The sequence below is a fragment of the Pristiophorus japonicus genome, unplaced genomic scaffold, assembly GCF_044704955.1.
Source record: "Pristiophorus japonicus isolate sPriJap1 unplaced genomic scaffold, sPriJap1.hap1 HAP1_SCAFFOLD_343, whole genome shotgun sequence".
Lineage (NCBI taxonomy): Eukaryota > Metazoa > Chordata > Chondrichthyes > Pristiophoridae > Pristiophorus > Pristiophorus japonicus.
In genome coordinates this window covers 117,645-142,551 of record NW_027253248.1, presented here as the reverse complement: position 1 = coordinate 142,551, position 24,907 = coordinate 117,645, and the positions used below count along the sequence as shown (strand labels likewise).

Genomic DNA, 24,907 nt, shown 5'->3' with positions numbered 1-24,907 from the left:
TCTTGTTGTGCGAGGCCCCTTTGTGAAGAGTGACCATAATATGGCAGAATTCAAACGTAGGTCCCCTGCAGTCAGAATCAGGGGAAGTCATAACGGGGAACAAAGAAATGGCGGACCAATTGAACAAGTACTTTGGTTCGGTATTCACTGAGGAGGACACAAACAACCTTCCGGATATAAAAGGGGTCGGAGGGTCTAGTAAGGAGGAGGAACTGAGGGAAATCCTTATTAGTCGGGAAATTGTGTTGGGGAAATTGATGGGATTGAAGGCCGATAAATCCCCAGGGCCTGATGGACTGCATCCCAGAGTACTTAAGGAGATGGCCTTGGAAATAGTGGATGCATTGACAGTCATTTTCCAACATTCCATTGACTCTGGATCAGTTCCTATGGAGTGGAGGGTAGCCAATGTAACCCCACTTTTTAAAAAAGGAGGGAGAGAGAAAACAGGGAATTACAGACCGGTCAGCCTGACATCGGTAGTGGGTAAAATGATGGAATCAATTATTAAGGATGTCATCGCAGTGCATTTGGAAAGAGGTAATATGATAGGTCCAAGTCAGCATGGATTTGTGAAAGGGAAATCATGCTTGACAAATCTTCTGGAATTTTTTGAGGATGTTTCCAGTAGAGTGGACAAGGGAGAACCAGTTGATGTGGTATATTTGGACTTTCAGAAGGCTTTCGACAAGGTCCCACACAAGAGATTAATGTGCAAAGTTAAAGCACATGGGATTGGGGGTAGTGTGCTGACATGGATTGAGAACTGGTTGTCAGACAGGAAGCAAAGAGTAGGAGTAAATGGGGACTTTTCAGAATGGCAGGCAGTGACTAGTGGGGTACCGCAAGGTTCTGTGCTGGGGCCCCAGCTGTTTACACTGTACATTAATGATTTAGACGAGGGGATTAAATGTAGTATCTCCAAATTTGCGGATGACACTAAGTTGGGTGGCAGTGTGAGCTGCAAGGAGGATTCTATGAGGCTGCAGAGCGACTTGGATAGGTTAGGTGAGTGGGCAAATGCATGGCAGATGAAGTATAATGTGGATAAATGTGAGGTTATCCACTTTGGTGGTAAAAACAGAGAGACAGACTATTATCTGAATGGTGACAGATTAGGAAAAGGGCAGGTGCAAAGAGACCTGGGTGTCATGGTACATCAGTCATTGAAGGTTGGCATGCAGGTACAGCAGGCGGTTAAGAAAGCAAATGGCATGTTGGCCTTCATAGCGAGGGGATTTGAGTACAAGGGCAGGGAGGTGTTGCTACAATTGTACAGGGCCTTGGTGAGGCCACACCTGGAGTATTGTGTACAGTTTTGGTCTCCTAACCTGAGGAAGGACATTCTTGCTATTGAGGGAGTGCAGCGAAGGTTCACCAGACTGATTCCCGGGATGGCGGGACTGACCTATCAAGAAAGACTGGATCAACTGGACTTGTATTCACTGGAGTTCAGAAGAATGAGAGGGGACCTCATAGAAACGTTTAAAATTCTGACGGGGTTAGACAGGTTAGATGCAGGAAGAATGTTCCCAATGTTGGGGAAGTCCAGAACCAGGGGACACAGTCTAAGGATAAGGGGTAAGCCATTTAGGACCGAGATGAGGAGGAATTTCTTCACCCAGAGAGTGGTGAACCTGTGGAATTCTCTACCACAGAAAGTTGTTGAGGCCAATTCACTAAATATATTCAAAAAGGAGTTAGATGAAGTCCTTACTACTAGGGGAATCAAGGGGTATGGTGAGAAAGCAGGAATGGGGTACTGAAGTTGCATGTTCAGCCATGAACTCATTGAATGGCGGTGCAGGCTAGAAGGGCCGAATGGCCTACTCCTGCACCTATTTTCTATGTTTCTATGTTTCTCTGTTTCATTAAGATGGAGTGTGACACAGTTAATTCAGAGACTAGGGTCCTGAACTTAAAGAAAGGTAACTTCGATGGTATGAGATGTGAATTGGCTAGGATTGACTAGCGAATGATACTTAAAGGGTTGACGGTGGATAGGCAATGGCAGATCTTTAAAGATCACATGGATGAACTTCAACAATTGTACATCCCTGTCTGGCGTAAAAATAAAACGGGGACGTTGGCTCAACCGTGGCTAACGAGGCAAATTAGGGGATAGTGTTAAATCCAAGCAAGAGGCATATAAATTGGCCAGAAAAAGCAGCAAACCTGAGGACTGGGAGAAATTTAGAATTCAGCAGAGGACAAAGCGTTTAATTAGGAGGGGGGAAATAGAGTATGAGAGGAAGCTTGCCGGGAACATAAAAACTGACTGCAAAAGCTTCCATAGATATGTGAAGAGAAAAAGATTAGCGAAGACAAATGTAGTCCCTTGCAGTCAGAATCAGGTGAATTTATAATGGGGAACAAATAAATGGCAGACCAATTGAACAAATACTTTGGTTCTGTCTAAACTAAGGAAGACACAAATAACCTTCCGGAAATACTAGGGGACCGAGGGTCTAGCGAGAAGGGGGAACTGAAGGAAATCCTTATTGGTCAGGAAATTGTGTTCGGGAAATTGATGGGATTGAAGGACGATAAATCCCCAAGGCCTGATCGTCTGCATCAAAGAGTACTTAAGGAAGTGGCCCTAGAAATAGTGGATGCATTGGTGGTCATTTTCCAACATTCTATAGACTCTGGATCAGTTCCTATGGATTGGAGGGTAGTTAATGTAAAACCACTTTTTAAAAAAAAATGAGGGAGTGAGAAAACAGGGAATGATAGACCGGTTAGCCTGACATCGGTAGTGGGGAAAATGTTGGAATCAACGATTAAAGATGTAATAGCAGCGGCTTTGGAAAGCAGTGAATGGCTCGGTCCAAGTCGGCATGGATTTATGAAAGGGAAATCATGCTTGACAAATCTTCCAAAAAATTTTGAGGATGTAACTAGCAGAGTGGACAAGAGAGAACCAGTGGATGTGGTGTATTTGGACTTTCAAAAGGCTTTTGACAAGGTCCCACATAAGATTAGTGTACAAAATTAAAGCACTTCTATTGGGGGTAATGTATTGACGTGGATAGAGAACTGGTTGGCAGACTGGAGGCAAAGATTAGGAATAAACTGTTTTTTTTCAGAATGACAGGCAGTGACTAGTGGGGTACCGTAAGTTTCAGTGCTGGGACCCCAGCTATTAACAATATACATTAATGATTTAGACGAAGGAATTGAATGTAATATCTCCAAGTTTGCAGATGATACCAAGCTGGGTGGCAGTGTGAGCTGTGAGGACGATGCTAAGAGGCTGCAGGGTGACTTGGACAGGTGAGTATAATGTGGATAAATGTGAGGTTATCCACTTTGGTGGCAAAAACAGGAAGGCAGAATATTATCTGAATGGTGACAGATTAGGAAAAGGGGAGGTGCAGCGAGACCTGGGTGTCATGGTTCATCAGTCATTGAAAGTTGGTCTACAGATACAGCAGGCGGTGAAAACGGAAAATGGCATGTTGGCCTTCATAGCGAGAGGATTTGAGCACAAGAGCAGGGAGGGCTTACTGCAGTTGTACAGGGCCTTGGTGAGGCCACACCTTAAATATTGTGGACAGTTTTGGTTTCCTAATCTGAGGAAGGATATTCTTGCTATTGAGGGAGTGCAGCGAAGGTTCACCAGACTGATTCCGGGATGGCAGGATTGACATATGAAGAAAGACTGGATCGACTAGGCTTATATTCACTGGAAATTAGACGAATGAGAGAGGATCTGATCGAAACATATAAAATTCTGACAGGATTGGACAGGTTAGATGCAGCAAGAATGTTCCTGATGTTGGGGAAGTCCAGAACCAGGAGTCACAGTCTAAGGATAAGGGGTAAGCCATTTAGGACTGAGATGAGAAGAAACTTCTTCACTCAGAGAATTGTGAACCTGTGGAATTCTCTACCAAAGACATTTGTTTAGGCCAGTGCGTTCGATATATTCAAAAGGGAGTTAGATGTGGCCCTTACAGTTAAAGGGATCAAGGGGTATGGAGAGAAAGCAGGAATTGGGTACTGAAGATGCATGATCAGCCATGATCATATTGAATGGTGGTGCAGGCTCAATGGGCCAAATGGACGACTACTGCACCTTTTTTCTATGTTTCTATGTATTTATTGCCCATCCATAATTGCCCTTGAGAAGATGGTAGGGAGCTACCTTCTTGAACCGCTGCAGTCCATGTGGTGATGGTACTCCCACAGTACTGTTAGGAAGGGAGTTCCAGGATTTTGACTCAGCGGCAATGAAGGAACGGCGATATGCTTCCAAATCAGGATGGTGTGTGACTCGGAGGGGAATATGGAGGTGGTGGTGTTCCCATGCGCCTGCTGCCCTTGTCCTTCAAGGTGGTCGAGGTCGTGGGTTTGGGAGGTGCTGCTGAAGAAGCCTTGGCGTGTTGCTGCAGTACATCTTGTACATGGTAAACACTGCAGCCATGGTACGTCGATGATGGAGGGAGTGAATGTTTAAGGTGTTGGATGGGGTGCCAATAAAGCGGCCTGCTTTGTCCTGGATGGTATCGAGCTGCTTGTGTTGTCGCAGTTACACCCATCCAGGCAAGTGGAGAGTATTCCATCACACTCCTGACTTGTGCCTTGTAGATGGTAGAAAGGCTTTGGGGAGTCAGGAGGTGAGACACTGTCCGTAGAATACCCAGTCTCTGACCTGCTCTTGTTGCCACAGTATTTATGTGGCTGGTCCAGTTAAGTTTCTGGTCAATGGTAACCTCGAGGATGGCGATGGTAATGCCATTGAATGTTATGGGGAAGTGGTGTCTCGCTTGTTGGAGATAGTCATTGCCTGGCACTTTTGTGTCGTGAATGTTACTTGCCACTTATCAGCCCAAGCCTGAATGTTGTCCAGGTCTTGCTGTATACAGGTATGGACTGCTCCATTATCTGAGTAGTTGCGAATGGGACTGAACACTGTGCAGTCATCAGCGAACATCCCCACTTCTGGAAGGAAGGTCATTGATAAAACAACTGAAGATGGTTGGGCCCAGGCCACTGCCCTGAGGAACTCCTGTGGCTGTGATGATTGACCTCCAACCACCACAACCATTTTCCTTTGTGCTAGATATGACTTCAATTTTACTCGGGCTCCTTGATGCCACACTCGGTCAAATGCTGCTTTGATGTCGAGGGCAGTCATTCTCACCTCACCTCTGGAATACAGCTGTTTTGTCCATGTTTGGACCAAGGCTGTAATGAGGTCTGGAACCGATGGTCCTGGGGGAACCCAAACTGGGTATCAGTGAGCAGGTTATTGGTGAGTAAGTGCCACTTGATAGCACTGTGGACGACACCTTCCATCACTTTGCTTATGATTGAGAGTAGACTGATGGAGCGGTAATTGGCCGGATTGGATTTGTCCTGCTTTTTGTGGACAGGGCACACCTGGGCAGTTTTCTGTATTGTTGGCTAGATGCCAGTGCTATAGCTGTACTGGAACAGCTTGGCTAGAGGCACGGCTAGTTCTGGAGCACAAGTCTTCAGCACAACAGCCGGCATGTTGTCGGGGCCCATAGCCTTTGCTGTATCCAGTGCATTCAGCCCTTTCTTGATATCACGTGGAGTGAATCGAATTGACTGAAGACTGGCTTCTGTGATGGTGGGGACCTCAGGAGGAGGCCGATATAGATCATCCACTCGACACTTCTGGCTGAAGATGGTTGTAAACACTTCAGCCTTTTCTTTTGCACTCACGTGCTGGGCTCTGCCATCATTGAGGATGGGGATATTCATGGAGCCTCCTCCTCCCGTTAATTGTTTCATGGTCCACCACCATTCACCACTGGATGTGGCAGGACTAGAGCTTTAATCTGATCTGTTGGTTGTGGGATCGCTTAGCCCTGTCTATGACATGCTGCTTCCGCTTTTTAACATGCGTGTAGTCCTGTGTTGCAGCTTCCCTAGGTTGGCACCTCATTTTCAGGTACGCCTGGTGCTGCTCCTGGCATACTCTTCTACACTCTTCATTGAACTAGGGTTGGTCCCCTGGCTTGATGGTAATGGTAGAGTGAGGGATATGCCGGGCCATGAGGTTACAGATTGTGGTGGAATACAATTCTGCTGCTGCTGATGGCCCACAGTGCCTCATGGATGCCTAGTTTTGAACTGCTCGATTTGTTCTGAATATATCCCATTTAGCACAGTGGTAGTGCCACACAACACAATGGAGGGTGTCCTCCGTGTGAAGATGGGAGTTCATCTCCAGAATGACTGTGCGATGGTCGCTGCTACCAATGCTGTCATGGACAGATGCATCTGCAACAGGTAGATTGGTGAGGACGAGGTCAAATAGGTTTTTCCCTCATGTTGGTTCTTTCACCACCTGCTGCAGGCCCAGTCTGGCAGCTATGTCCTTCAGGACTCGGTCAGCTCGGACAGTTGTGGTGCCACCGAGCCACTCTTGATGATGGGCATTGAAGTCCCAGAGTACATTCTGTGTCTTTGCTACTCTCATACTTCTTCCAAGTGGTGTTCAACATGGAGGAGTACTGATTCATCAGCTGATGGGGGGCAGTAGGTGGTAATCAGCAGGTTTCCTTATCCATGCTTGACCTGAAGCCATGAGACTTCATGGTGTCCGGAGTTTTACATATTACTGATGTCAAACTGATTGGCCTATAGCTACCTGGGTCTGCATTGTCACCTTTTTAAAAATGGGGACTCCTTCCAATCTGTCGGAACCATTCCAGAGTGCAGTGAGCAATTAAAAATACAGGCAATTAGCGATAATTAATCCCTGCCCGTGAGCTTGGTCCACTTGAACGCAGACAGCTTCAGCTGTGCCTAATGAGGCAATATCAAGTCTCTCTCGAGCTGTTAGATTCTCACAGATAAAAATAGCAACCCCACCTCCCCTTTGGCCTACACTAACCTTTCTGAAACCCTTGTAGCCCTTTAGGTGAATGTCTGTGCCATCATTGTCATCTAGTCATGTCTGAGAAATACACAATGTCTAAATTCTTCAACACAGCACAAGATTGCAATTCTGACAATTTGCTTCTAACACTCCTTTGCATTTACATGAAAGCAATTCAAAAGGTCTCACATCTATTAATTCTTGTTTGCTCCCTAACTGGTTTATCTTCATGCTTTGCTGCTATGTAATTATCACGTGCAGTAAGGCTAACTTTGAACTTATCTACACTATCCCCTTGCTGAACACCTCCCGATTATTGATGAGGTGAAGCTTCTTCTTGCAGAGGTCCTGAAGCCGATGTTGAATCCCACGGATTTGCCTGTTCCTCTCCCTCGATCTGGACATGATGGTAATAGCCCGGAGACTACTAACCTTGCACCCCTTTGCTGAAGGACATCTATGAGGCTTTTGTAGGAATCCTGCAAAACAAATGGACTTCTATCCATGATATCGTTAGTTCCAATATGTAAACCTACTGCAGAATCCTGACACTCACCTTTCATTAGTTCATCCACACGATCCCGGAGATCAGCTATCTTGGCTCCTGGAAAACAGAAGTCTGCTCTTGACACAGCCTTGCCTCTACACAGGGTGCTGTCTGTGTGCCTGATGATGGAGTCCCCTATGAGGATTTCCGTTTGCCTCTTGCTTTTCCTTGGCTGTTCAAACAACGTCCTTTTGAACTTTGCAGCCTTCCTCTTATCTTTTCCAAGATGCTGATATGAGCATTGAGGTTCGGTGTCACTGCTGCTAACATCACTGCCTGTTGTTCTCCAAATCACAAAGTGGGGCATACCTGTTTGAAGTAATCAGAAAATCCAAAGAAACTGTCCCTTTAAACGGGCACATAGACTCTCCCTTTAAATGGGCACATAGACAATGTGAAACTAAGAAAGAAGCATTATTGGCCAACTAAAAGTAAACCAGATGCTGGCGCCTGTAAGTCATCATAGGCAGTCCCTCGGAATCGAGGAAGACTTGCTTCCACTCTTAGCATGAGTTTTTAGTTGGCTGAACAGTCCAATCCGAGAACCACAGTCTCTGTCACAGGTGGGACAGACAGTGGTTGAAGGAAAGGGTGGGTGGGGAGTCTGGTTTGCCGCACGCTCTTTCCGCTGCCTGCACTTGACGTCTGCATGCTCTCGGCGACGAGACTGAGGAGCTCAGCGCCCTCCCGCATGCTCTTCCTCCACTTCGGGCGGTCTTTGGCCAGGGACTCCCAGGTGTCAGTGGAGATGTCGCACTTTATCAGGGAGGCTTTGAGGGTGTCCTTCTAACATTTCTGTTGCCCACCTTTGGCTCGTTTGCTGTGGGCAAGTTCCGAGTAGAGTGCTTGCTTTGGGAGTCTCGTGTCTGGTATGTGAATTATGTGGCCTGCCTAGCGGAGCTGATCGAGTGTGGTCAGTGCTTCAATGCTGGGGATGTTGGCCTGGATGAGGACGCTAATGTTGGTGAGTCTGTCCTCCCAGGGGATTTGTAGGATCTTGCGAGACATCGTGGGTGGTATTTCTCCAGCGACTTGAGCTGTCTACTGTACATGGTCCACGTCTCTGAGCCATACAGGAGGCGGGAATTACTACGGTGCCTGTAAGTAGCGCTCCACCAGCCGACATCCAACTGAAACCCGACTGCTGAAGCTGTGGTTGTCAGTGCCAGGCACAGGACCAGGGGGCCAGGGACAATTTTTGGTCCGGGGCGCTGTGCATGGTTATTACTTCAGCATCACGGAGTGCAGCAGAGTCACTGCAAAACTCCCGCCAACTTTAGCGGAAAGTACTGTTCTCACCGCGCCCAGTCGCAAACTCTCTTGCACCCCATTACGTGAGCTGGGGGCAGTAACACGAGATGCAAAGTAGCAAAATTTCACTCCCTCTCCCTTTAAACAAACACAGAGACACTGCAAATTTAAACAGAGACACTGCCCATTTAAACAGGCAGTGACACCCTCAAAGCCGCCTTGAAAAAATGCAACATCCCCACCGACACCTGGGAATCCCTGGCCTAAGACCACCCGAAGTGAAGGAAAGCTTCCGGGAAGGCGCTGAACAGCTCGAGTCTCTTCGCCGGGAGCAAGCTGAAGCCAAGCACCGACAGCGGAAGGAGCGCAGGACAACCCAGGCTCCCCATCCACCCGTTCCTTCAACCACCTTCTACCTCACCTGTGACAGAGACTGTAATTCCTGCATTGGACTCTTCAGTCACCTGAGAACTCATAGAAACATAGAAAATAGGTGCAGGAGCAGGCCATTTGGCCCTTCGAGCCTGCACCACCATTCAATATGATCATGGCTGACCATGCAACTTCAGTACCCCATTCCTGCTTTCTCTCCATACACCCTGATCCCTTTAACCGTAAGGGCCACATCAAACTCCCTTTTGAATATGTCCAACGAACTGGACTCGACAACTTTCTGTGGCAGAGAATTCCACAGGTTCACAACTCTCTGGGTGAAAACGTTTCTCCTCATCTTGGTCTGTTGATACTGGATTCTTTTCCCTTCAATCTGTTTCAGCGAATTCACTGACACACGAACACTTTTAGTCTTAGCAACATAAGACCTTTATTCTGTAGATTCTCCGGCTGGGACCTGTTAGGATAAAGGGAACACTCTCGATTCGAGCCTGTCCTCCTCTCTACTGACAAGTCCCGTAACAGTACAAAAGCTCAACACTTATACATTGTTACAGCAGAACACATTTGAGTGACACTCAGTTTATACAATCATTGGTCGATTTCCCCCATAGCATATCCAATTGCAGGCTAACAACTCTCCAAATAGGGCGGGCTCCAGGGATGTGTTTATTGTTTCGATTTTCATAGTATTTCCCTATTTCATGGCTGGATATAGCAGCCCCTCGTCTGACTCATGTCTAACTTTTGCTTTTTCGCGTAACTCGTGTTTGACCGCAACTCTGAGTAACCCCTTTTTGTGCTGACATTGTAGTTATCACAGCTTGACATCTTTGGTCAGCCATTTACCCATGATTCCCTATCTCCATCCTTTTGCTACCTTCTCTAGCCATCTACCACTTTCGCAATCCTTTTTCACATTCTCATTCCCCCCTTTTATCATTCCATGATAACCCTGGTGATTATTCCAGGAGTATCGCATTCAGCCGTTCGCATTCTTGTTTCTCATACTCTTCTTGATTCTCGAGTAAATCTTTAGTCTGTTGAACCAGATTCCGGGAGCCCGTGACTAAGAGTTTGCTCCAATTTTGCCATCATTACTTTACAACAGACATTAAAGCAACCAATAATCAGACAACAGGTAACTATTATCATAACGAGAATAACTGCTCCATGCATTAAATAAGATCTCCAGGATCCTCCAAATAACCAATCCAACCAACTATTTCCTTTCTCTGGGTATACCCCCTTTTGGGGCATGGGACAGTGAGTGGTCCTATAGTTCCTACTGCAAAGAGGACCGGGAGGGTTGGTGTTGCTGTCTTGAAGGTGCCGTTGAGGAGGAACACGAATCCTTCCTTAGCTCTATAACACTTTACGTCGGTGTTGCTAACACTCGTGAACTGCTTATACCACCAGTTGCTAGGTTCCCTTAAATTTGAGCCTGATCCTACCAATTGGTAAGCATCAAACGGGTATGCCCATGTTTCTGAGCTGACATGAGTTCCGTTACACTGACCGCAGATAACTTGCCTTCCTGCGGTCACGTTCAGGCATCTTTGCTCGTTACAGGTACAGGTAAACTGGCCCTTACGCACTCGACAGTGCTGACGGGCACACTGCGTCTGCACACAGGTGGCGTTCCCGGGGACCAGGGCATATACACAACCCTACCCTTGTCCTGAGAAGCAAAGCGGGTAGCTTGCAATGTCCGAGCATACCGCTCCGTTCTTTCCCTGGGACCCCCTGCACTCAGGATTCATGGAGTCTATTAATTCCACACATCTTCCCGGTATACCCTTTCTATATTCGCCCGTTTGTCCCTCACAGGGTGCGTCCGAGGTATCCGCCGTATATAAGTCGCGGGGAGTCCACCCAGGGGTGGCCACGAACAGGGCCTCTACTGATTGGGCTAGTGGGTAACACACAGTTCGATTACCATGCAATCGGGTATGGGTTTGATAAAGTAAGTTATCCTGTAGCCCTTCTAGTTCTGCTAGGATAGCACAAGGTAGCACAATTATACCTTACACATGCTTAAATAATTTTAGACGATACTATACATTAGTTAACAATAGGATAAGGATAGATCAGAAAACAGCTAAGTCTGTTTGTTCCTTTCTCCTGCCGTGTTCTTGGCGTTTTTCTTCCTGCCCCAAGGATGTGGTTTATTCAGCTATGGAGGAGAGGAAGTCTGGAACAGAAACAAGGGTTAGGACGACCAGTGAGAGGCTCATTATGAAGTAATAAGTTTACAGTGGTGCAGGTGAACCCAGGCACTTCTCCCTTCAACCTTAGCTGCGGTGGGGGTAGTGAGTAACACCTGAAAGGGCCCCTCCCATCGTGGCTCCAACCCTTTTCGAATCCATTTCTTAATCAGGACATACTTCCCTGGTGCCACGAGGGACGATTCGGGTAACACTGGGAGGTCAAGGTGAGCCTCTCGAACCTGGTTGTGAGCTAGTCGCAGAGCCTGAGTCAGAGAAAGAACATAGGTGGTCATCAGTCGAGCTGGGATACCATATCTAGGAACAATTTCCCTCATTAACACCTTAACAACAGTTTGAGCCTTATTGTCCAGGGTAGGGTAGGCTTCAATCCATCTGCTAAACACATCTACTATTACTAACACATATTTGTAACACTGAACTCTTTGCAACTCAATGTAGTCCAACTGTAAGGTCTCAAAGGGGCCTTCTGGTAGGGGCGTCTTACCCCAATCACAGGGGACTCATTTCCCTGGATTATGCTGTTGGCAAACAAGGCAGCGACTACTGATGTTCTGGGCTAGCATCTGGAGTCTAGGGTGCCACCAAGTGGCCAAAAGTGTGTCACTTGTTGTCCTCGCTCCACAATGAGTAGCAAAATGCATACATTCAATAACCCACCGAGCCAACTCGTCAGACATGCAAGTCTGTTCCGCGGGAGTGGTCCAGAGTTTAGAAACATTATCATAAATACATCCATAATCTTTCCACAACAGTTTATCTTTTTCAGGAGCGTCCTCCTGTGCTTTAATGACATCTTGGATGGTTGGCATTGGTTTTTACGAGGCTAACTTATCCTTGGCAGGACTTTTAGTTTGACTCATCATTCTAGGCACCACCATTTGTTGTCCGCAAGAGACCTTTTTAGCCTCTCTGTCAGCACGGCGGTTTCCTATATCGACCGGAGAGTTTCCGGTAGTGTGGGCAGTGCACTTGACAATAGCAATACGTTTAGGGAGCATGAGGGATTGCAACAAATCTGATACTAGTTGCCTATGAGATATCTCGTTTCCCTGTGAGGTCAGGAATCCCCTATCTTTTTCATAACTGTCCGAAATCATGGGCCACCCCAAAGGCATACCTAGAGTCGGTATAGATATTGACTTTGAGGTCTTTGACCAAGATACAGGGTCGGGTGAGGGCGAATAGTTCAGCTTGTTGGGCAGAATAGGCGGTTTCAAAAGCGGCAGATTCCAAGACCTGATTCTCCTGGTTTACTATGGCGTATCCTGAGATTCGGGTACCTTCTGGATTAATAGAAGAACTTCCGTCAACATATATAATACAGTCTGGGTCTTCCATTGGTACGTCAGCTAAATCTTCCCTGACCGACGAGGCCTCCTGAATTAAAGATAAACAATCATGACTGGGTTCTTCCTCATCTTGGGGTGGCTCAGTAAGAAAACAGGCCGGATTAATGGCAGTACAGTGTCGAAAGGTCAGCTTAGGATTATTCAGTAGGTAGATCTCATATCTGCTTTGCCTGACCATGGTAAGGTGTTGAGTCTGCAGTTGGCCCAGGAGGGCAGCTACGGAGTGAGAGGTGTACACAACAATATCCTGCTGGAGGGTAATGTTGGCAGCGGATTGAAGGCTACTGTAGATAGCGGTTAATATTTGGGTACATACAGGGTGCCCCAAGGCAACGGGGTCTATTTTGGAAGTGTAGTAGGCAACAGGCCTATGCTTATCCCCGTGTTTCTGAGTTAACACAGCAGTGGCACAGTCTTTCAAGATTGTACAGTACAGTTGAAAGGACCGGTCATAAAGGGGTCGGCCCAAAGCCGGAGCTTGCAGCAGGGCTGTCTTTAGTTCCTTAAAGGCTTGAACGTCTGTGGCTTCTATTTCAAAGCTGCCTTCTTTAGTTGTGTACGGTGTGAGGTGCTTAGTCATCAGGGCAACGTTAGGGATCCAGGATCTACAGTAATTGATCATCCCCAACCACTGTCGCATTTGTTTAGCCGTGCTAGGGACTGGAAACTGGCAAATCGGTTCGTCATCCGGGGAGGTTCTCTGTACAATCAAGTTACGTAATCGGGGGACGGTTGGCCAAAGTGGTTGTTCTGGGAGAAGTTAGTGTAAGATCCCCGTCCTCTCCCCCCTTGCCCCCCTCCTCTTCCTCCTCTTCCTCTTTCGTGCCGACGGGAGGGGCACTCTCTACTCCAATGTCCTTCTTGCCCACAATTAAAACACCCATCTCTTCTCTCCCATCCTCGGCCTCTTCCCATACCGGGCCGGGGACAATAGGGTGGTCCGTAATTAGCAGGGCCTGGGTCATTTGGGTGATGGGTATATCCGTATCCTTGGTTATCCACCCATCCCTTTACACAGTACTGTGGTTCCATTTGATATCCCCTTGGGTCGGGTTTCGGTCCTCCCCGTGAGGGCTCTTCCCTTATTACATATTCGGTCTTGACCCGGGTTGGGGGGGCACCTCCTCCTTCCCCTCCCTTCTTCTCCTGCCAATAATATTTTACCGCTCTTTCCATTTGGGCTTTACTGTTATCTGCCCAATTCATATTATTTGTCCGGATAGCGTGAGCAATCGAATAGGGCAGGCACTGAAGTAGAATAGCGCAGAATTGAGGTGAATTATCCCCTGCCCTGAAGGCATTATCGCCTGATTGACCTCCGTATATGTCAATAAATCTTTCCATAAATTTGTCGGCAGTTTCTTCTCGTTTAGGTTTAGTTTTTAATACTGCTGCCATACTGATGGGCTTCTGAAGGTTCTTGCTGAGAGCATTAAAGATAGCGTTTAGGCGATCCTGGGCATTATTAGGGTGAGCAGTCACTAATGCATCATGGGTGGCTCGCCTCAAATTTTCTAAGAACCGGACGTGTTCAGTCAGGCTCAGGGCCTGCTGCACTAAGGACCACAAGTCTCTTGATTCCGCATTATAAACTCCAATGGTGAGTCGGAGGCGATCTATAAATTTGACCGGTTCTCTCTTTCGATCTGGTATGGTAGCCAGGATGGTCATAATCTCATTTGGTTTCCATGGTACATATACATCTATAGTGGGGTGGTTTGCAGCTTGTTGTGCATCAGGGTTTGACATTGGTCGGACTGGGAATTTCTAGGTCGGAGGATGGTTCGGAGCTGTCTGACTGCTCGGCACCTCCGTGTCTTGATCGGTGGGAGTGTTTGCTATGCCTTTCACAACTGGGACTGGTAGTTTGACTAGAGGATTTATGGGACTGTCTGTGATGTCGAGATATAGTTCTGCCCTTCTGAGTGTGAGATCTGATCCTCTCAGCTATATTGCCTGTGAACTGGGGATCTGAATCGCTATCAGAGGATGAGGAGTCAGTTTGGGCTTGTCGCTTCGTTGGTGTGGGGTTACGGTTATCTTTAACTCCTCTCGCCGGAGTGTAAGGTGGAGGGGGATGGGAAGGAGGCTGTGGTGAAGGGCCCGGGGCTGCAGGAGGCGCCGTTGGGCGCGGCTGTGTCCATTTATCAATTTCATCATCAGCCTCGGTCAACGCAAAACCAACCATTCGACTACGTAGTCTATTGGTACCCTTCTCAGAGGTCCCAGGGGAACTCTTAGTACATTTCTCGTGCGCGCACTCTTTCTTTAGGACGTCTACAGTTTTAACATGTCCTCCTTCTGTCAAGGACAGCCCTAATTTAGTGGCGTTTTCCTGCCAGCTTGACAGAAGGGACTCATCTTTCAGCTTTTGACAGTACTGTCTCCATTTGGCTATTAAATCCTTTTTTAACCACCGGGACCATATATATATATTTTTTTTACTCAACAAACCTATCCTTTGTGCATTTCCTGGCTCCGTAACTTATCATCCGAATTTACGTAATTCAATAAGGTTCACACTCTTAAACTTCCCACATCCAGGACAACACTACGAAGGGTTAAAAAAAACTTTCACTGTTTGAAAAAGTGGGTGGAGCTAAAACAAACCACAACTCCCCGGTCTCCCCACACAAGGTTTCTCATCCACAGTAAAAATCATACAAGCATTTAAAACAGACATTCACAAGATTCTCTCTTTTTTTTTTTGGATCCATGACCTTTCAGGGAATTCGTAGTTTTATCTAAATTACCCATCCTTGTGTCGCCGCACGTTGGATCGGGGTCCTAATTAATCCGAATCGTCCCCCACGCCGCCCCGTGGTGATCAGTTTAGCTTACCCAGAGCCTAGGTGGACCAAGTGATATACAAGATCGACAGTACAATTTAAAATTTACACAGTCCCGCGTAGTCCCGCAGCTTAATTTTACGTAATTCCCTAACCTCCGCGTTTCCCTACGCGGTTCGCGCGATTCTCTATTTACTTGGGCCTCGAACCCACACAGCCTGTTCGTGACGCCGCACGACACTCCTTACTTTTTCTAGGTTCCCGATTTAAATCCAATCAGTGCCTAGACGGGCCAAGTGATATACAAGGTCGACGTCACACCTGACTTGGACACTTATTTTCTAAATTTAAAACGTGTTCGCCAGATTGACTTGGATCTCGTTCAGACACCACCTGAGAACCAGCGAGTGGCTAAACTTTCCTCAGACTTTTGAAACTGGAGCAGTATTGAAATTATACTTACTCCAGTGGCCATTTTCCCCTCGTCTCGTCCAAGGCTAGGCTAGCTCTTAATTCGCAAGTTTTCGGCAGTCGTCCGTTGAGATCCCACTTCTGACACCAAATGTTGATACTGGATTCTTTTCCCTTCAATCTGTTTCAGCGAATTCACTGACACACGAAAACTTTTAGTCTTAGCAACATAAGACCTTTATTCTGTAGATTCTCCCGGCCGGGACCTGTTAAGATAAAGGGGAACACACTCGAGTCGAGTTTGTCCACCTCTGTCCTGACAAGCTACGTAACAGTACAAAAGCGCAACACTTATACATTGTTACAGCAGAACACATTTGAGTGACACTCAGTTTATACAATCATTGGTCGATTTCCCCCATAGCATACCCAATTGCAGGCTAGCAACTCTCCAAATAGGGCGGGCTCCAGGGATGTGTTTATTGTTTCGAATCTCATCACACTTCCCTATTTTACTGCTGTTTATAGCAGCCCCTCGTTTGAATCATGTCTGACTTTTGCTTTTTCACGTAACTCGTGTTTGACCACAACTCTGAGTAATCCTTTGTTTGTGTCGACAGGGCAAATATCGCAGCTGCACAATTTCTCTTGGCCATTTTCCCATGATCCCTTACTAACACATTCGCAAACCTTCTATCTACATTCTCACCGGCATCTGGATGCCTGAAATATTGATCAGAACAGGCACAATTTCATGTTTAACATTATCATGCAATAATTCCCCTTCGTTGTACATTACAATCCCATTCTCTGGTCCCTTAGTAGTTATGGGACAAGGCAGTTCCTCGGGCAATGTAGTGGTTCTTATGGGGCGCGGTGTTGGAGGGGGTGAGAAACATACATACAATGATATTGCAGCCGCCCCCGCCTCCTCATAGTAGCCACACAGCCCCACTCCCTTTTTGCGGATGACTGATTGCTGGGATTGTCCCGGAGGCGCGCAAATTATGCCGAAAGTACATTCATCGGGCCCTTTGACATCCCTCCGTTTAATGCAGCTGCTCCTTATACCCGTGGAGCACTGTATATACTCTTATTCTTATTAGGATTCACTTGTAACCATGCATTAAAATAAGTCCTGTCCTTGCTCCAGTCCTTGGCTGCTGGGATGCACATTCCATCCGTTAAATTAAACAAGACTCCATAGTTCATGTAGTTGTTTATTTCCAGCGTGCTCTGCTGTCCGTCGGTGTTGCCCAGGGTACGTGCATGTCGCAGGGCTATCCATATTACGAGTAGCGCCGTTCGTATTCCCATTCCGGTAAGTATTATCTGTAATTTTAAACAGATGGCCTGGTCGTCACCAGGGGTTAAGTTTTTTGCTCTACGAGTATCCCTGTCACCCTGCAAAATCAGAAGCACAAGGTTATAATCGAATCATTTCGAGTTGAATCTGTGGGGCGTGCGCCCGTGTCTTTAACCACTTAAATATTACCCAAACTCCTATTATGACCAAGGCCAAAGCTATTCCTCCGAACATTGTTGTCTGCTTTACCGTTAGGTTGGGTTTGTGGACTACACCTACCCACCGTGGGGTACATTGGCTCTATTGCCATAGGTGATGGTGCTATGGCTGCGCACTGCACTATCCGTCTAGTCCCGTTATCTCTTCCAGCCTGTTTATCTTAGCTTTTAACTCTTCAATTTGTTTTATTGAGTATCTATTTCTTTATTGTATAAGGCAAGTATTATTACATAAGCTAGTTCTGTTTTTATTTCATGTTTCCTCTGTTTGGTGAGTCTTTTTTTTCTATTAAGAAATCCAAACTAATAATGTTCAGTATCTTAAACGGCTGTCAATGGAAAGGGTTAACTCCTTTCCAGGTTTGTAAGAAGACCTGATGTCATTACGTGACTTCACGTAATCATCTGGAAAAAAAAAGTCTTTGTGTCTTCAAAACTTACTTAGAAATTAGGAATCCGTTAAACAGCATAAATAATAAAAATCTTCTCATCAGGGAAGACGGCATTTTAGAGTAAACTCCAATGTTTTCTTAACTTCTAATTCAAGTACTTGGCAAATAAATTTTTTTTTTTTAATTGATATAAAACGAGACCACACATTTTTAATAGCAATTTTGTTTACTGAAATTCAATTTTGTTTTTTTTTTAAATTTCTCTCTCAGCCCAAAATCTAAACTTCTGTGCAATTTTCTATAAGAATTTAAGAATTCAGTAAGATTCTCTAATTCCCATTTTTTTTTTCTCTGTGCTGAGTTCGCATAGCTTAGATCTTCAAAACTCTCCTGCTTGTTTAGACTGTTCGGGACTTTTCTTGATAAACACTGTCCATTTTGGAAATCTTTTCAAACTGCATTGAAACTTTCTCATAATTTAAAATGTTGTGTTTTTTTACCTCTTCCAAATTTTTTTATTTTTCTAATTAAACCAATATCTTTTTCACAGCAAACATCAACTAATATTTAATAAGTTATGTCTTTTTCCATCACAAACACATTTTGTTTACTTTCAAAGTGGCGTCTTTATTTTCTGTGCCTTCTCTGAATATCTCAAAATCCCAATTCAAACTTTGTAATTTCAATCTTTATTTAAAACCTTTTTTTTTGCTAGAAGCTCTTTTTTTTTAAAAAAGCATTCTTTATCTCATTCTGAGACCAAATTTATGTCTTTCAACCCAGTCAGTCATTGCATGTTTTCTTTCGACAAGTAAATTCTTTTTTTTAACCACCGGGACCATGTATTTTTAATCTTTTGCTCAACAAACCTATCCTTTGTACATTTCCTAGCTCCGTAACTTATCATCCGAATCATCCGAATAAATCCACACCTGCGTTTCTAACTTAAAATGTCTTAAAACTTCCCACATACAGGACAGCACTACAAAGGGTTAGCTAAAATAAACAGACACTTGCATTCCTCTTCCAACCAGGCTTTCAGAAACATGACAACAAAAAAATTCATTCCGCAATCACAAAATCACACAGGCACTTCTCATTTAAAACAGACGTTCACAAAAGTCTCTCTTCTTTCCTATTAATCTTTTTTTTTCTTTGGCCGGTTCTATTCCTCTTCCATACTTCACTTAAGACAATCCCGTCAGTTTTTTAAAATCTTAGTTTCCTATGTTAATTTACATGGGCTCGCAGTATCAAGACCACAGCCTTTTTTTCTTTTTGACTTTCCGTTCCTTCTCCCACTATTCCCTTTGCTTTGCTGGTAGTTCCTGAGGATTCCACCCTGAGCTAATCATTTTTTTTCGATTAGCTTCTTTAGTTTTTTCCGCCAGATGGCGGGTAATGGACCCTTCTGATCCCCACTCGAGTTTACTTGCTTTCATGGCCATTCCTGGGTAGGACTAGTACCGTTAGGAATCTACTCTCAGAGGTCCGCTTCCTTCCTAGCGCAACTTGGAGTAGACCGTCTCCTAGCTACTGTCAGGTCACAAGTTCTGCTGTTACACAAACTTATACAATTCTTAAAAGGCGTTTAAGCAATTTCCCGCAGTGCTCTACGCCTCCTTAACGACTACCTACCACCGCTCGGCCCGTTGGTCCGACCCTGTTCACAGGTTTGGATTCCGTTAGCCGCTGTACACCACTTGGTTCTACACCGGGGTATTTCAAAATACACTACTGGGTCCGGAAGTGTCTCTCGGGATCACGATCCCACGGTCTAAGTGTGTTCCCTACGCCTACTTGGTTCCTGGCGTCACGTGGGACAAAAGTCCTCTTAATTCAGGCCCAGGCTAGGCGTTTGAGATATTAGACTGTCTCCTCGTGTCGATCAACCGGCTTCCACCTTCCGCACCCTTTATACTTAAAAATTGTTTTTTATACTCACCCGGGTTTTTCCAAGGGCGTCCAGCGACTCCGGGAAATCCCGTCGACTACGCCACTGTTAGTGTGAATGTTTTCTCAGAAGAATCACTCAACACTCAGAGTCGGTTCCAACACCAAAGCAGCCTATATTAACGCTTAGCGGGGAGAAAGTCTCAGGACTGTATCCAGGCTTCTCTCCACAGAACAAAGGGTTACATGGATTTTTATATGTTTCACAACAGTTTTTACTACAGTTACTCAGCCCATCACGGCTGGACATAATCCAATCAAAACGATTATAGATTACATATAGGTTCTTTTAACCCAATAGAATTCCCCTGGTGCCTCAGGAACTACATGTTCGGTTATTGTCAGCTCGGGCTGATTGATGACCTTGTTACAGGAGATAGGTTCTCTCCCTATCTCTTTCTTCTTGGGGAAATAATTGGTTTATGACCTTGTTTACAGGAGATGGGTTCTCTCCCTATCTCTTTCTTCTCGGGGAATTAATTGGTTTATTATTCTTATCCTGCATCCAAGGCATTCCTATAGTGGGCCTCACAGGGTCATTGCTCGGTCATTGCTTAGTCAATAGTTCACAGCTTGACTACCTGATTTCCCATCATGCCTGGGCAGCCATTTTGTGTGTGGCCACTTTAAACTTATATGAGTTTAGATATATTTAGCAGGTGCCTAATGCTTAGTGTTTGATATATTCTGCAGGTGCCTACCTCCTACAACATGGGTTAAACCCTACATCTCTTATTATTGGTACGGACTGATCTTTGGGTATCAACACCGCTTCCCAAGTCGCCCGTTGGGCATCTGACACCGTTTTTAACCTTCCAGTGTTCAGCAATCCCACTATAGTGTGCTTTGTGTGTATAACCAACTGTCCGGACATGGTCACAGGCTCACATACCCTCACAGCCCAGGCTGCACAGTCGAGGGCCGCTACGCATCGATGGAGTCCCTTTACTATCGGGGATTCCTGTGTGGAGTAATACGCTACAGGTCTCATCGCACCCCCCTTTTCCTGGGTCACTACTGCGCTGTAAAAACCCCCCTCCAGGTTGTAATACACGTGGAATGGTTTGGACATGTCTGGTAACTTTAGAGCAGGGGCTGACAGCAGCCCAGCCTTTAACTGTTCATAGGCTTGCTCCTGTTCCACCCCCCATTCCACTTGCTCTGTCCCGGGTTTTCCGCCCTTGACTGAATGCTGAATGGGCTCTGCGATCGTTGCAAACTGGGAAATAAAATTCCTACAGTAGTTAAACATTCCCATTACCCACCGTACGCCCCGCACTCTGGTGGGTCGAGGCATGTCGGCAATCGCCGCTTTCTGATCCGTCGGGAGGGTTTTGGTTCCCTGACTAATGTCATGCCCCATGTATCGTACTCTAGCCTGTCCTATTTGTGCTTTCCTTGGATTTCTCTTAAACCCTGCTTCCCTAACGTCCTCAATACCACAGTTAGGGTGCCTTGGTGCTCCCGGTCATTTGACGAGGATATTAGGATGTCATCCACGTATTGTAATATCGTACTATTGTACGGTGTTAGGTCGCATTCTTGCAGGGTCCTACTCATAACTCGATGAAAAATGTTTGGGCTGTTGTGGAACCCTTGGGGGAGCCGTGTCCACGTATATTGCTTGCCCTGGGAAGTGAAAGCGAACTTTTCCTGGGACTCGGGATCCAATGGGATCGACCAGAATCCGTTAGCGATGTCCAGGACGGTGAAGACCTTGTGTTCTGGACTCAGGCCGTTAAAAATCGTGGCAGGACTGGCTCCGATTGGGTGTCACTTTATTCAGGGCAGTGTAGTCTATTGTTAGTCGGTAGCTATTATCGGGTTTTTTCACCGGCCACATTGGAGAGTTCGTGACTGATACTGTTTGTCTTAATATACCTTGTTCTACCAAGGCTCTTATGATCGACTCCGTGGCTCGTATGGCTTCAGGTTTAATCGGGTACTGCTTGTGGGGAGGGTGAATGGGCCCTATGATCTTTTCTGGTAATATATTAATTAGTCCACAGTCTTGTTTGTCCTTTGCCCATATATCAGGCAGGGCTTGACATATTAGTCCCAATATCCCATCTTTAGTCCAGTCCCTAGTTAACTTGGCCGCATTACCCACGGTTGCTACATTCTTCACTGGGACCCACTTTCCGCTGATTTTGTCTTTATGTCCCTTTCTCGTTGTCCAAATTACTTGTTTGTTTCAGGCGTCTACTACCATGCCTTGCTCACTCAACAAATCTATTCCTAATATGGTACATTCCGTGTTAGGACATACCCAAAATTGTACCGGTAGCATAGTGCCGCCTGCTTCTAGCAATTGGTATTCACTCTGATATGCAACGGTTTGGTTACCTCCTACTCCCTGTACAATGATCGATCGTCGGGTCGTGGGCAAGTCAAGGTTGGTCAGGGACACTGATGTACCCGTATCTATTAACATGTCGCTCCGCCGGCCCCCTAACGATGCGTTGACCCACAGACGAGGATCACGTCCCTGACCGGGGGACGATGCGATTCAAAGGGACTGTTTCTGTTGCTGGGTTAGCTGCTGGATGATGTCCAAAAGCTGCTGGTTCCCCAGTTTATTGGTGTCTACTGTTTTCTCATCCGATCGCGGTTTCTTTTTTCGTACCAAGGAAGGTCTCTGACCCTCCCGACCACCTCCCCTTGACCAACAGTCCGGTTGTTCATGTCCCCATCTACCACAGTTCTGACACTTTTTGGGAGTAACTTCTACACGGCACTCCGTTCGGCGGTGTCCCGGTTCTTTACACTTATAACATACTTCAGGTGTCACGGCAGCTGCTGCACGGATTTCTGTGGTGTGGGCTGCAGCTTTGGATCTCTGCTGATTATCTACCGCAGTGGCCCAGTTTTCCAGGTCGTTATAATTATTAAATACCACTAGCCCTGTCTTCAGTATAGTTTGGTGTGTGGGGCTTAACCCATCTTTATACAGCTGTATAAAGGCTGGGTTCTGCCCATCTACGTTTGGTACTCCACTATGTGCTAAAAAGGCTTCAAATTTCCTCGTTCCGTATTCCTGTGCTCCCTCGCCTTCCTTTTGGGTTACACCTACTATCGAATTCCAATTCACGGGGACCTGTCCTAAAGCTGTTGTAACTTCCATTTTAAATGCTGCTATATCGGCTTCTTGCTGTTGCTGGTCAGTGGACAGGTCCTCGCACCAAGCCCCGTCTCTATAAGCTGCGGGTAGCCGTGCCCAGTAATTTTCGGGCATCTTAGTTCTAACTAATCCCACTACATCCCGACTGTGGAGTTGGTGGCAAATGCGCATTTCTTTAATTTTTTGCCAAAAAGCCGCATTGCTACTTCCGGGTAGCAGGACTGGTAATTTGTCTAGCAGCTGCATCGTATCCCCGGGAGATAGAGCGATGTACGTCATTTTTACTTGCCGGGGTTGAGCAGCTTGTCCCGTTCCTCCTTGCCCGGGGCACCGCGCTGGGATCCCTGGTATATATTCTAGTTTTATCGGGGCTGCTTTGGCCGAGTATGTCGGGGCATATGGAGGGGGCAGAGCATCTCCTTCGCCCCTATCATACTCATTCATCCCTTCGTCTGGGAAATCCCCAGTCAATGTCTTCCTCATTAGGTGGTGCACACGCGCTCTTGGTCAGGGTGGGCAGGATGGTCTGTCCGGACATGACCTTCCCCTTCTCCCTTTTATATCTTATATATTGGTTTACCTTTTCTGTCAATATTACATGGGCCCGGAGGATCAGGACCAAGGCTTTTTCATCTTTATCTTTCCTTTCCTGTTTCCACCACTCTCGCTGATCCTCCGGCGAGTCGTGCGGTTTCCAACCTGATGTAATCATCTGACTTATCATCTTTTTCTGTTTTCCCACCAAGTGGCGGGTAAGGGACCCTTCGGGTCCCCACTCAAGTTCTGTTGTTATATTGGCCATGTTTACAACTTCGTATAGTTAGAGATCTGACCCTCAGAGGTCCGCCTTCACCAGCGTGACTTGTAGTAGACCACCTCAGTCTCAGCGGTCCACCTCCCCCGACGTGACTTGTAGGAGGCTGTTTCTATCCACTGTCAGGTTACGAATCTGCTATTACACAAACTCGTGCAATTCCTAAAACACGTATAAGCAATTCCCGCAGTGCTCTATGCCCTCCTTAATGACGACCTACCACCATTTTGCCTGTTGGTCTGACTCTCCTTACAGGTCAGATATTGTGTCAGCCTTCGGACACTGCCTGGTCCCTTCCCCCTGGGATTTATTGCCCCATTCCTTGTTGGGTCCGAGAGGTGTCGCTTTTGGTCTCTACGCTTACTTGATCCTGGCCGTCACGTGGGACTAAGTCCTCTTAATTCAGGCTCAGGCTAGGTGCGTGAGATACTGGACCATCCATCCATGTCGATCGACCTGTGCGTTCACCTCCAACACCCCGCTATTTTTATGCTCGGACTTATACTCACCTGGATTCTCCAGGGGTGTCCCAATGACTTCCGCAATATCCTGCCGAATACGCCATTGTTAGCGCGAATGTATCCTCCAAGAATCACTCGTCATTCAGGGTCGGTCCATACTTCAAAATGGTTTATTACGCCGGCGGGGAGATGAAGCAACTGGTGGGTCCAGGTACCTTTCTCCGCCGAACAAAGGGTTTCATGGATTTTTATATGTTTTACAACAGTTTACTACAGTTACATCAGCCCATTTTGGCCGGACACTATCCAATCATATTGATTATAGATTACATATAGATTCAAATAGACCAATAGAAGTAGTTTCTAACCATTATGTGACTGCGTGATTGTCTCATGTGTTGCTAAGGGTTATTCATGGTCTTGTGACATGGTCTGCCCCCCCCCCCCCTTATCTTACTGTCCTTGGGTGCTGTCTTTGGGCAGTCTCCTTATCTTAGTCCTGTTACAGAGTCATATTGTTCTAACATGGACCGGGACATCTCGTCTGGGGCCTATTAGCCTGTTGATTAGGGACATCTTCAGAGCTCATGTGTATCCCTGTGTGAGAAAACAGCAGTTATCAGTAACTAAGAATGCAGCCTCTTTCTGCTGGCTGAAATCCCTTGGGGCTTTGCTAAACCACAAGTAGCCATCTTTACACATTTTACACACGCATTTAATACTACAGTTACATATTTCGTTCTAACATCTATTCTACAGGTGCCGTTGCCCGAGGGGAAAATCTTTCTCTAGAACACTGACTGCTCCATTCT

At 46.2% G+C, this 24,907-nt stretch overlaps 1 protein-coding gene across 1 annotated transcript in view; it reads left to right on the top strand.

Moving 5' to 3' along the window:
- LOC139250065 (zinc finger protein 239-like) overlaps positions 1–24,907 on the top strand; it is a 141,064-nt gene that overhangs the window by 22,507 nt on the left and 93,650 nt on the right. The window lies entirely within an intron of this gene.